Here is a 12,831-nt window from a genome sequence, read left to right as displayed (position 1 = left end):
GTTCACCACTGGTAGAGGTGTTAGGTTATAGATGGCTGGAGGAAGAGTAATGCGCCGAAGAGTGAAGAAGATATTTTGAGACTTGGTTTCATTAAGTTTAATAGTCACTGCGCTTATAGACAATAAAAATTCAAATTATTTCTGCTTCCCATCTGGAAGGCTAACTGAATCTTCAAAACAGCCGGTAAATTATCCAATATCGTATCCCGCAATGTTTTCTTTTATTAAGAGTAATAAAAATATTTTAAAAAAATTGAAATTTAAACAGTTTTTATAAACAATTTGAAGTTGGAAGGCCTTTTTTTAAAAAAAGCAGTTTTGTTTATCATTTAAAATGCACTTACTGGAAATCATTATTTGAAAGTGAATTACACCGGAATTTGATTTGTTTAAAGGAGCAGAAAGAACTGGAGAATTCCATGGCTGGCTGACAGCCAGTTGTGATGAGATTAAAATTCCAGCTACTGTCTACCATTTTAAAACTGAATTGTGCGTATGACAACTTTACGTGCTCTTTAACTGCTGACTAATTCGTAGAGTAATCATTGAAGTGACATTTTAAAAAATTTAATTACGAACAAAAGTTAACTTTAGACATTTTTGAGTAATTATCCAGTTTGGTTTTTTAATGAAAATAATTTACCGAGGATCCATTCAATTTAAGAATGATAGGTTAAATTTGGAGATTTGTCTGACTACTAGTTTTTCATTAAATAGTGACTTTTTATCGCGTATAATAATTTCCAACAAAAAAATTTATTACATTAATTATCGTTGAAGAAAACTATTTATGAGTTTTCCACCAAGAATCTTCATTTTCTTTTTACATAATAATGGATCATTAATATTTGGAATGAATAGAAAAAACGAAGGGTAGGAGAGACGCTTCCTAAAGGGTTCCCAACTCAAGATTTACGCTGGAGTTTGTCAGTACAATATATAACCGTTGGGCTGAAAATGAGCTGTTTAAGTGATTCAATATCCTAGATAAATGGGCTCTATTATAATGGGAATTGCAGACTATTTAAAGGCAAACAATAATAGACTGAATTTGAATGCGTTGAAGGAAAAAGTTCTTTGTTTTTTTGAAAACGGTTATGAAAACTTCTTTATGAAAAAATCATGAGAGGTTTTCTTTTATCTATTCATTGCTATTATATCTGTTCAGTATTAAACGCGGAAGAATTGTTGCATTCCTGATGAATTGGAATTTTTACTCTAAACACATATTTTTTGGGGGGTTTCTGGTCGGATAATATTTAGTAATCTTTTCATTGTTTTTGTTTCTTATACACTACTTATAAATTCTTTTTCAGTCTTCTTCTAGTATCTCGCAATGTCGAGGACTTGCATTAGAGGCACTCCTTTCCCTAGCTTGGACTTGGTTGATGGACCTATCATTTCCTCTTAGCCAGTCCAGAATATTGCCCCACCATGTTATTCTTTTCCTATTCTCTCACATTCCCCAAGTACGCTCTTTTTGAGTATCTTACGAGGGTCGTTTGAAAAGTCCGTGCAAAAATAAAAACTACTTAATTTTTTGGGGTAAACTTTTTTTATTTTTCAACATAGTCTCCTTTTAGGCTTATACACTTCGTCCAACGCTGCTCTAGTTTGTTGATCCCTTCCGAATAATAGGATTTGTCCAAGTCTGAAAAATAGCCATTCGTTTCTGCAATCACCTCCTCGTTTGAATAAAATCTTTTTCCCGCCAGTCATTTCTTCATATTGGGGAACAAATAGTAGTCCAAGGGAGCCAAGTCTGGAGAATAGGGGGGATGTGAAACGAGTTGGAACCCTATTTCCATTAATTTTGCGACCACAACTGAGGTGTGAACTGGTGCGTTGTCGTGATGGAAAAGCACTTTTTTGTGGGCCAATCGTGGGCGTTTTTCTTGCAGCTCGGTTTTCAAACGGTCCAATAATGATGAATAATATGCACCTGTAATAGTTTTCCCTTTTCCAGATAGTCGATGAGGATTATTCCTTGCGAATCCCAAAAGACAGTCGCCATAATCTTTCCGGCCGAAGGAACGGTCTTCGCCTTTTTTGGCGCAGATTCCCCCTTGGTAACCCATTGTTTAGATTGTTCTTTGGTCTCAGGAGTGTAGTGATGTATCCATGTTTCATCCACAGTGACGAAACGACGCTTAAAGTCCTGCGGATTCTTCTGGAACAGCTGCAAACCGTCCTTGCAACACTTCACACGATTTCGTTTTTGGTCAAGCGTGAGCAATTGCGGCACCCATCTTGCGGATAGCTTTATCATGTCCAAATGTTGAAGCAAAATATTATGTACCCCTTCATTCGAGATGCCCACAGCACTAGCAATCTCACGCACCTTCACTCTTTTGTCATCCATCACCGTATCATGGATTTTATCAATGATTTCTGTAGTAGTAACCTCAACAGGGCGTCCAGAACGTTCAGCGTCACTTGTGCCCATATGGCCACTCCGAAAATTTTGAAACCACTTATAAACTGTTCTAATCGAAGGTGCAGAGTCACCATAATGTTTATCAAGCTTCTCTTTAGTCTCCTGAGGCGTTTTGCCTTTCATAAAGTAGTGTTTAATCAACACACGAAATTCTTTTTCGTCCATTTTTTGAAAATCACTCGACTTCCTCGATTCAAACGAATGCCAAACACAAAGAAATAGACCGATCTGGCTGAAACTTGGTGTGTGTTCTTCCAAGAGATGCTACTAACTAAACATAACCTCGATACGCGCCAGTAGTGCTATCTCTCTGACTTTGCACGGACTTTTCAAACGACCCTCGTATATCTTTCATTCTTGCTAGATGCCCATCCTTGTTGTTGGTGAAGTCGGTTGCCTTCTCGTGGTATTCCCTTTGAGCTAAACAACCGGCAGTAGGTGCCACTTAGTAGAATTAGAACAGTAGATCGTCTAAGGAAGAAGGTGTTTTATTTTCTTCATTAAAGAATCGAAGCACTTAATTGGGTGTACACAACCAAGAGTGTTACGAGTATGTTCCGGTACATAGACCAATCTCTATAACCTCTAAAACCTATACATTTAATGAAAACAAAAGAAGGCATACTACAGATTCCTATATATGTACATTATATCAAATGTTCCTATTATATACTTCATACTTATACATGAAAATGACTATTATATGTCCAATAAACTTACATCGGAAAATCACAGTACTTAGGTTTGCTAATAGCATTATTCAATACATTTTTCTTTCGCAATTGTTGATTTGATATTTATTAGGTACTTATTCATATTGTGTATATATTTATAAATGTTACATATACACTAATTATTTAGTTAAATGAGAAACCTAAATTCTGCATGATTTTATCGGTGTAGCTTTTTGAGTAAATATTGAACATTGTACATTCACGGCATATGTATATAAACTTATTTCAGGTTTTAATTATAATAAAAATTATTGGAATGAAAAATTTGGTAGTGGTAGGTTATTTAGTTAGTTATCTAAGCAGGAATTGAGTATGTAATTTATTAAATACATAACTTGCTTACAGTGAACGTGTGAATCATTATGTAGTACTTCGCATAAACATTTACTCAAGCAATAATTAATTATTTATGTAGCTGGTAAAACTCTGTAAATCATAATGCAAGAAGGGTTTTTAATTAAATGTCAAACCAGAGTAAAAACTTACTGAAAGTAAATAAACGGGGAAATAGCAAAGTATAACTTGTTACGCTAGAGAAGATATAAAAATTCTTGTATTTTTGTACACAAGCGAGTTGCGATGGGTGTTTTGTTGGTGGTATGACTTCATTAAAAAATAACTCTAGTGGTGTGAATCTTCATTAAAAGGATGTTCTGCGATTTTACATACCAACAGTTTTGAGTTATTTTTGGGTAAGGTTGGAATGCTTAACGGAACCCAAGGAGGTTACGACAAAGATTCATGTAAAGTGTAAGTTTGTTTTTTAAATGTAAATTTAGATCGTTTGTCAAGTAGTCTTGATTAGTTTGCTAAAATCGTCTGATGGTTTCCTTTCTTTTCAGTGCTGTGCAAGGATCCCAAGAGAGTCGTTTGCCCGTATGTAACCAAAGATCGCTTACTCTGACAGAAGTAGGAAGCAAAGTAATATTGAATTTAACACCAGGACATCCTAGAATGTCAGAGAATACATTTTTACTCATTCATCCTTATCTTCTATTGTTTGAAACACTTTTATTTTAGTAAGTTCCTTGAGAGATTTGGCAAAACCGGTCTCAAAAGTATGATTTAAAGCAGAGTTCCCCAAACTTTTTTGTGTCGTAGACCCCTTGCCATGTTTTTCCGTGTTGGGTAGACCCCCTACTTACCTGATATTGATTTCCTGTAAATTTCTAACTGTAGTGAAGTTTAGTGTTAAAAACTTAAAGTAAAAACACATGTTAATTTATACATTTATTAATTGAATTTAAATTAAAACTACTCACAATAAAATTTTGTATCTGTTATGTAAAATGTACGTAACATTGAATAAACATAAAATAAACTATAAATAAAATAACATAAGCAATAAGTCAATATTTTTAGTGAGAAGGATGAACCTGATGCTTTAATAATAAATTATCAACATTTGGCGTCAATTTTGTAAGGGTTAATCTTAAATCTCCTCGGCTAATGATGTCCAGCCTGTTTCTTTTTTTCGTTAGGAGATTGATAACAGCGCTGAATATGTTTTGATATTATAAGATAGTATGATGTAAGTAAATAGGTTCTATCAGTGTATGTGTTGAGATCCACTATCGTGGACCCCCATTTTCATTTCATGGACCCCCAAATTTTTTTTGCGCTGAGGTAGACCCCTTGCAGGTTGTCATAGACCCCTAGGGGTCGATATAGACCACTTTGGGAATCACTGATTTAAAGAATCTAATCTTTACAATCCACAAATCCTTTGAAAACTTCCCAATGCTCTTTATTATATCCTTATTATGGTCCAATAAAATCCTTGATAATGGCCCGAACTGATAAAATTCCGCTATCAAAGATTCCGCAGTTCCTTAACCTATCATCCCAATCCTCTTGTTTAAAAGCTTTCAAGTTTAACTCAAAAACCAGAAATAAGTTAGGATCAACACAATCAAAATTTGTTATTGAGTTAATTAAAAACAGCCGACACGCTAAAGACACACTCCAAATGTCAATCGTCTATCACTTTTTCTTAATTTTCATCAATCGAGCGTCTGATTGATTCTTTTCATGTTTTGAGTGTGAATTCCGTTTAAATAACATGTCAGTTTTACAATTCAAAATAGTGATGCTCTGTTAGACTTGGTTTTTCAAAATTTTCTATTGTACTTAATTTGAAACTAAGCAAATTAACCTTCGATTATAAAAATATTTCCTAACATTTTCTCAAATATTTCAGAGAGATCAGAAGTAAATTTTGAAAGTGCAATTTGTAACCTTTAACTTCCTTATTTTAAGACAATCTACTTTAAAAATTGACTACTGGTCCATCTAAAACAGTTTTCAATGAATTAAACAACTTGATAACTAACACTCTTGAGTGCTCGTGAACACGTTTTCTTGCAAAACAAACGTAATTTCTCATACGAATTTAAAAGGAATCCTGGTATACCGTAAATGATATACCGTTTGAAAGTCCATTAAACAAGGAAACTTTTATAAAAAAAAAGTGCCAGCACTAGATCTGATAATGATCACATAAGGGCCTTAGGAGTTTATTTTTGCAGTATTCGGAGGAAGATTGAGGCTGTTTGGAGAATAACTTATGCTTCGAAATGGTGTCAATTTTTAGGAAATTTATCTGTCTTTCTAACCGTGTCATCAGAATCGAATTTGGACTAAAACTTTCTGAGTAATAACATTTTTATTGCAAAATAAAAGTAATGATTTTAGAAATAAAAAATTAAAGAGACATCACTCAAGAACAGTGGAAAATATGAAGTTGGCCAATACGTCTTTGAAGTCCACTTCAGTTGTACTACACACAGTAGGTCTATGGACATTAGTTACTGGTTCACCCTGTATATAGAATAATTAGTATTTCCCAAATTTCTTTAATTGTTAAAGATTAATAAAGGATGTACGAATAATCTTTTATTAAATTAAAAACTTCTTTTTTAAAAAAAATTGACAAGTATAAAGTTACAGTGGTGTAGAATCATTTTCGCAATTTGAGCTGCAAATGCAACAACAAGAAGAATGAAGAATTTGTTCAAGATATATTTGTATTTATTTAATATTATTGTTCAAGATATTGTTCAAGTAAAACAGAAAAATGTTTCAGAAAGAGGTTTCCCCCGCATCTTCGCACGAATACCGCTAAATTATAACACATCAGTGAAGACTCGCTCAAGCTTTAAACAAATCAAAAGGTTGGAAAGTATGTAATATAACCAAGGAGGGCCGTCAGAAAGAACAATATTCAAATGGTTCAAGCGAGAAAGGTTTAGATGTGTTCTAGGTATTCAAAATGTGTGCAGACACGAAAGAAGTGAAAAATGGCATAACAATTCGACTGGTGAAAAATTAATACTGATGCTGTAACATAGCCTACTATCCTTTAGTATATTTTCCATCAGCTACTAGATATTCAATTAAGTTGAGGCAACATTTTTTTTGTATGAGAAAAATCCATCGCCTAAAAAGCACTTTGTGTAGAAAATGAAGTTATAATTAATATATGATAATGTTTTATAATACAAACTGGAATCATAAATGCAGTTATCTGATTTTTTTTAAAAAAAACGTTCTGTAATTAAATAAACTTTCGTGGGAATCCCTTTATTTCATTTAATCTATTTCTGAATTGTTTTTAAAGTTAATTGAAAAATTATCCTTTGTTTTTAATTTTATTGAATTCTGATTTCTATTGTGGATCACATTCTTCTTTGTTTCATCTGTATTTGTACAATTAATTTTTTTAAAAAAGTTATATTAAACTTTTATTTGCAAATTAATTGTGCACGACGAATATATTGAATACTTTCTGATAAATGTATTTCTGAATTGTCAATTAATTGTTGCCCGAAAAATCCATCAGGAAAGGAAATTAATTTTTCTTAGAAATTGCTTCAAAACGTAATGGGACATTATTATAATCAGTGGTTTACAACCAAGTCATCTACACAATCTTTCTTTGGTAGATTGCGCTGTCCAATTCACAATATGGTTGAAATTGTTCTGAATAAATCAAAACGATCAAGAACTGGAAGTGATGTTTTCTTATTGCTCTTTAGGAACACTTCAACTACAAAGTTATCCATACAAAAAAAATAAATAAGTTATTTCTTGCTTAAAATCCAAAGAAAGAAGCATTTGGATCTGGATTGCCGGATCTTAGAGGGATAGAATATATTATATATTTGATTTCCTAAAAATTAAATATTGATCAGATTTTCCATTTGGATAAATTAGCGTACGTAAACAGAAAATACAAACAATTTAAAAATCAATTAGGACATATAGAAAATAACCTTTTCTATTCAGTAACAGGAGCAGTAACCAGCGTTGCTATGCAAGTACGAGGGTCGTTTGAAAAGTCCGTGCAAAAATAAAAACTACTTAATTTTTTGGGGTAAACCTTTTTTATTTTTCAACATAGTCCCCTTTTAGGCTTATACACTTCGTCCAACGCTGCTCTAGTTTGTTGATCCCTTCCGAATAATAAGATTTGTCCAAGTCTGAAAAATAGCCATTCGTTTCTGCAATCACCTCCTCGTTTGAATAAAATCTTTTTCCCGCCAGCCATTTCTTCATATTGGGGAACAAATAGTAGTCCGAGGGAGCCAAGTCTGGAGAATAGGGGGGGATGTGAAACCAGTTGGAACCCTATTTCCATTAATTTTGCGACCACAACTGCTGAGATGTGAGCTGGTGCGTTGTCGTGATGGAAAAGAACTTTTTTGTGGGCCAATCGTGGGCGTTTTTCTTGCAGCTCGGTTTTCAAACGGTCCAATAACGATGAATAATATGCACCTGTAATAGTTTTACCCTTTTCCAGATAGTCGATGAGGATTATTCCTTGCGAATCCCAAAAGACAGTCGCCATAATCTTTCCGGCCGAAGGAACGGTCTTCGCCTTTTTTGGCGCAGATTCCCCCTTGGTAACCCATTGTTTAGATTGTTCTTTGGTCTCAGGAGTGTAGTGATGTATCCATGTTTCATCCACAGTGACGAAACGACGCTTAAAGTCCTGCGGATTCTTCTGGAACAGCTGCAAACCGTCCTTGCAACACTTCACACGATTTCGTTTTTGGTCAAGCGTGAGCAATCTTGCGGATAGCTTTGTCATGTCCAAATGTTGATGCAAAATATTATGTACCCGTTCATTCGAGATGCCTACAGCACTAGCAATCTCACGCACCTTCACTCTTCTGTCATCCATCACCATATCATGGATTTTATCAATGATTTCTGGAGTAGTAACCTCAACAGGGCGTCCAGAACGTTCAGCGCCACTTGTGCCCATATGGCCACTCCGAAAATTTTGAAACCACTTATAAACTGTTCTAATCGACGGTGCAGAGTCACCATAATGTTTATCAAGCTTCTCTTTAGTCTCCTGAGGCGTTTTGCCTTTCATAAAGTAGTGTTTAATCAACACACGAAATTCTTTTTCGTCCATTTTTTGAAAATCACTCGACTTCCTCGATTCAAACGAATGCCAAACACAAAGAAATAGACCGATCTGGCTGAAACTTGGTGTGTGTTCTTCCAAGAGATGCTACTAACTAAACATAACCCCGATACGCGCCAGTGGTGCTATCTCTCTGACTTTGCACGGACTTTTCAAACGACCATCATACGAGTATTATGTAGAGGTAAATGAAAATCGTGGGATTCACAGGTGTATCTGTTTGACTCTTTGGTCAAAAATACATTGATGTATTGTTCACCAGCATGGGCACTCAGACATTTAGAGGACTTGGAAAGGGTGCAGTTAAATTTTTACTGAGACTGGACGGTTATTCATTATTACTCTTAACCTGATGTTAAAAATTGTAAACCTTAATACTCAGAACTATTCTAAAATGTGTCTTTCTCAGTTAGTTTTATTTAATGATGAATCTAATAACAAACTAAAGTATAATTGGTATTCGCTACTGTCAAATTTATTTTCGAATGTAAATCTAGAAAATGTAAACGATTTGGTATCCTTTATAAGTCCCAAGCTCGCAGGCTGTTAGAGAAGTATAAAGAATGTTAAATTTCCATGGATTATAACAAAATGATAAATTCTAGTTTTCTTTTACCAAAAACTCTCACCTTAATAAACAAATTATACAACCATATCTTAATAACAAATTATCATTTCATATTATTAGATTATTGTTTCAATTCAGAATGTCAGGACCTTATGTACTGAAGTTTACTGTTAAAAATATTATACATTAAATAGATTCAAATAAATTTTGTATGGTTTGTAATGGAGGTCAGCGTGAGAATATCGTTCATTTGTTTTTAGAATGTCCTGTATAATAGCATTTATAGGCAAAGTTTACGATAAACCTTTACAACAACAATTTAGCCAGAGAAATGGAAAGACTAAGCTAATGATTTCTCTCATAGAAACATTCACAGAGTATTACTCAAAAACTCGCGCACGTGATTAACATTCATCGCCATAAACTTCTTTTAATAAAAGATAAGTTTCAGTAGCGATTTTACCAAGTATCATGTGAAATTTCACAATTCGTTTTCGACAAAACGAAACTAACACCTCTTACACAAACGACGATTCCAGTCAGACAGATTTCTCTACAAACATGTGAGACGCTGCAATCGAAAGAGAAGGCTTTACGCTGCACAGCTGTCGGTCGTTAGGATTTGGCGGGTGCATAGTTTTTGTGTAGCAGCATCAGTATCGTTATTTAGTAGCCATACCTAGTATAATTATTGAAAAATATACTAATGATTCGGTCTTTTCTGTCAAATGAGTAATGTTTGTTTGTATTTAATTGTACGTTAGATCGGTACTATTTTGTTTGTATGTGTTATTGTTGTGTGTGTACGAGGGTCGTTTGGAAAGTCCGTGCAAAGTCAGAGAGATAGCACCACTGGCGCGTATCGGGGTTATGTTTAGTTAGTAGCATCTCTTGGAAGAACACACACCAAGTTTCAGCCAGATCGGTCTATTTCTTTGTGTTTGGCATTCGTTTGAATCGAGGAAGTCGAGTGATTTTCAAAAATGGACGAAAAAGAGTTTCGTGTGTTGATTAAACACTACTTTATGAAAGGCAAAACGCCTGAGGAGACTAAAGAGAAGCTTGATAAACATTATGGTGACTCTGCACCTTCGATTAGAACAGTTTATAAGTGGTTTCAAAATTTTCGGAGTGGCCATATGGGCACAAGTGACGCTGAACGTTCTGGACGCCCTGTTGAGGTTACTACTCCAGAAATCATTGATAAAATCTATGATATGGTGATGGATGACAGAAGAGTGAAGGTGCGTGAGATTGCTAGTGCTGTAGGCAGCTCGAATGAACGGGTACATAATATTTTGCATCAACATTTGGACATGACAAAGCTATCCGCAAGATGGGTGCCGCGATTGCTCACGCTTGACCAACAACGAAATCGTGTGAAGTGTTGCAAGGACAGTTTGCAGCTGTTCCAGAAGAATCCGCAGGACTTTAAGCGTCGTTTCGTCACTGTGGATGAAACATGGATACATCACTACACTCCTGAGACCAAAGAACAATCTAAACAATGGGTTACCAAGGGGGAATCTGCGCCAAAAAAGGCGAAGACCGTTCCTTCGGCCGGAAAGATTATGGCGACTGTCTTTTGGGATTCGCAAGGAATAATCCTCATCGACTATCTGGAAAAGGGTAAAACTATTACAGGTGCATATTATTCATCGTTATTGGACCGTTTGAAAACCGAGCTGCAAGAAAAACGCCCACGATTGGCCCACAAAAAAGTCCTTTTCCATCACGACAACGCACCAGCTCACACCTCAGCAGTTGTGGTCGCAAAATTAATGGAAATAGGGTTCCAACTCGTTTCACATCCCCCCTATTCTCCAGACTTGGCTCCCTCGGACTACTATTTGTTCCCCAATATGAAGAAATGGTTGGCGGGAAAAAGATTTTATTCAAACGAGGAGGTGATTGCAGAAACGAATGGCTATTTTTCAGACTTGGACAAATCCTACTATTCGGAAGGGATCAACAAACTAGAGCAGCGTTGGACGAAGTGTATAAGCCTAAAAGGAGACTATGTTGAAAAATAAAAAAGGTTTACCCCAAAAAATTAAGTAGTTTTTATTTTTTGAACGGACTTTTCAAACGACCCTCGTATGAAAGCCAACTCTTTTTGTTACAGGTTTAATACCTATAAAACAAATAAATATAATAATAATAATAATATTCAGGGAAGGGATTAGCTATGAGGTTAGCATACTGGACTCCCACGCGGAGGTCCCGGGTTCGAATCCAGCAGCTTACCCTTAGATTTTCTCTTCCTAGGAGCTTCTTACAGCTCACGGTCCGGTGATGGACAGTGTTGTCTGTAACGAAGGCCGGCAGTGCACTGGAAAAAGCTCCGGGCGCTAATAACCTCAGCTGTTGACGCGCAAAAAAAAAAAAAAAAAAAAAAAAATATATATATATAATAATAATATTCAGTTACAGGATCAAGAAAAAACAAATTATAAAAATTTCCATTTTAAAATAATGAAAGAAACTTATTATTTATTGTGAGAAAAACATCAGCACTGAGAAGTGAGGAGCACATTATGCCTAAGAAATATTTTCTTCTGTTTTCTCAGCTTCTTTGGCTTCTTCGTAAATGTTAATCTTCCGTTAGTTGTAACAATCAGTAAAAAGGAAATAAGTGATGTTTCATTATCTGGTACCTATAGTACATGAGTTCTAATTCTACTTTACTTCATTGCTAGAACCTAAAAGATAAGTAAAAAACCCTGATACAAACTGTAAAACATATTTATTGTCATAAAATACAGTGATACAATTCATTTCTAACTCTTATTTTAACATTAACTTGAGTATATTTATTTAAAAACATCCGGAAATAAAACCACAAGAAAGAACAGGAACAAAAGCTTTATTTTTTGTTGTTGTTGTTAGATTTGTTAAAATGAAAGCACAAATTGTGGAGCAGAATGTTTGCTTTATTAAGGGGATTAAAATGTTTGTTATGTTGGCATAATTCCTCCGTGTACTAATACATTAAACTAACGACGGGATTTTTAACAGTTACCTGCTTTACTGTGCAAGATACTGAGCAAAGCAAGCCTCTGGCACAACAAAAGTTACCTTTTATCACAAAGGATGATTCTGCTAAGAAAAATCCTGCCCATAAAAGGTTTTAATTCGTTGATACAGATGAAGTACCATAAATTCGAATTTAATTTTACTTTGTTTCTAAAATCTTAAATAAAATGCCAAGCTAAAAATCAACTTTGGAGATAAAACTTTTTACAACAAAAATTAATGTAATTTTTAACTTAACTGTTTTATTCTAACAAAATCCTTCAAACAAATCGAAATTCCGGCACATCATAATTGAAATAAAACATATTGTTCAATCATTTATAAACCGTAGTTGTTGGTGAACCGTAAAATAAATCTTCAAAATAATTTATTATTGTTTTTCAATGATTTAATTCTTTATTAAAATACCTATAGAGGAAAAAAAAATCGATAGTACATTTTTGATAAGAAAATTTAGCCTAAAAAGTCTTAAAATGGCGGAACATAGCTGTGCTATGTGGGCGTGTCATTGTGCGTGGTCTACCCCCTACCACTCTACGATTCTATTGGCCAGTATACACGCCCACTATACACGTGCCATCCGCCATTAGGATTTTTAATGCGAATTATTTCTATTAAA

The 12,831-nt window shown here is 34.7% G+C and overlaps 1 protein-coding gene across 3 annotated transcripts in view; it reads right to left on the bottom strand.

The window, feature by feature from the left end:
• The window catches only part of RYa-R (RYamide receptor), a 297,458-nt gene that overhangs the window by 207,804 nt on the left and 76,823 nt on the right, over positions 1-12,831 (bottom strand). The window lies entirely within an intron of this gene.

Source organism: Rhodnius prolixus, unplaced genomic scaffold (assembly GCF_049639745.1).
Source record: "Rhodnius prolixus isolate KJV_2025 unplaced genomic scaffold, Rpr scaffold_10, whole genome shotgun sequence".
In the NCBI taxonomy this organism is placed as follows: Eukaryota; Metazoa; Arthropoda; class Insecta; order Hemiptera; family Reduviidae; genus Rhodnius; species Rhodnius prolixus.
The sequence above is the reverse complement of the archived record's forward strand: the minus strand, read 5'-3'. Positions and strand labels throughout refer to the sequence as shown.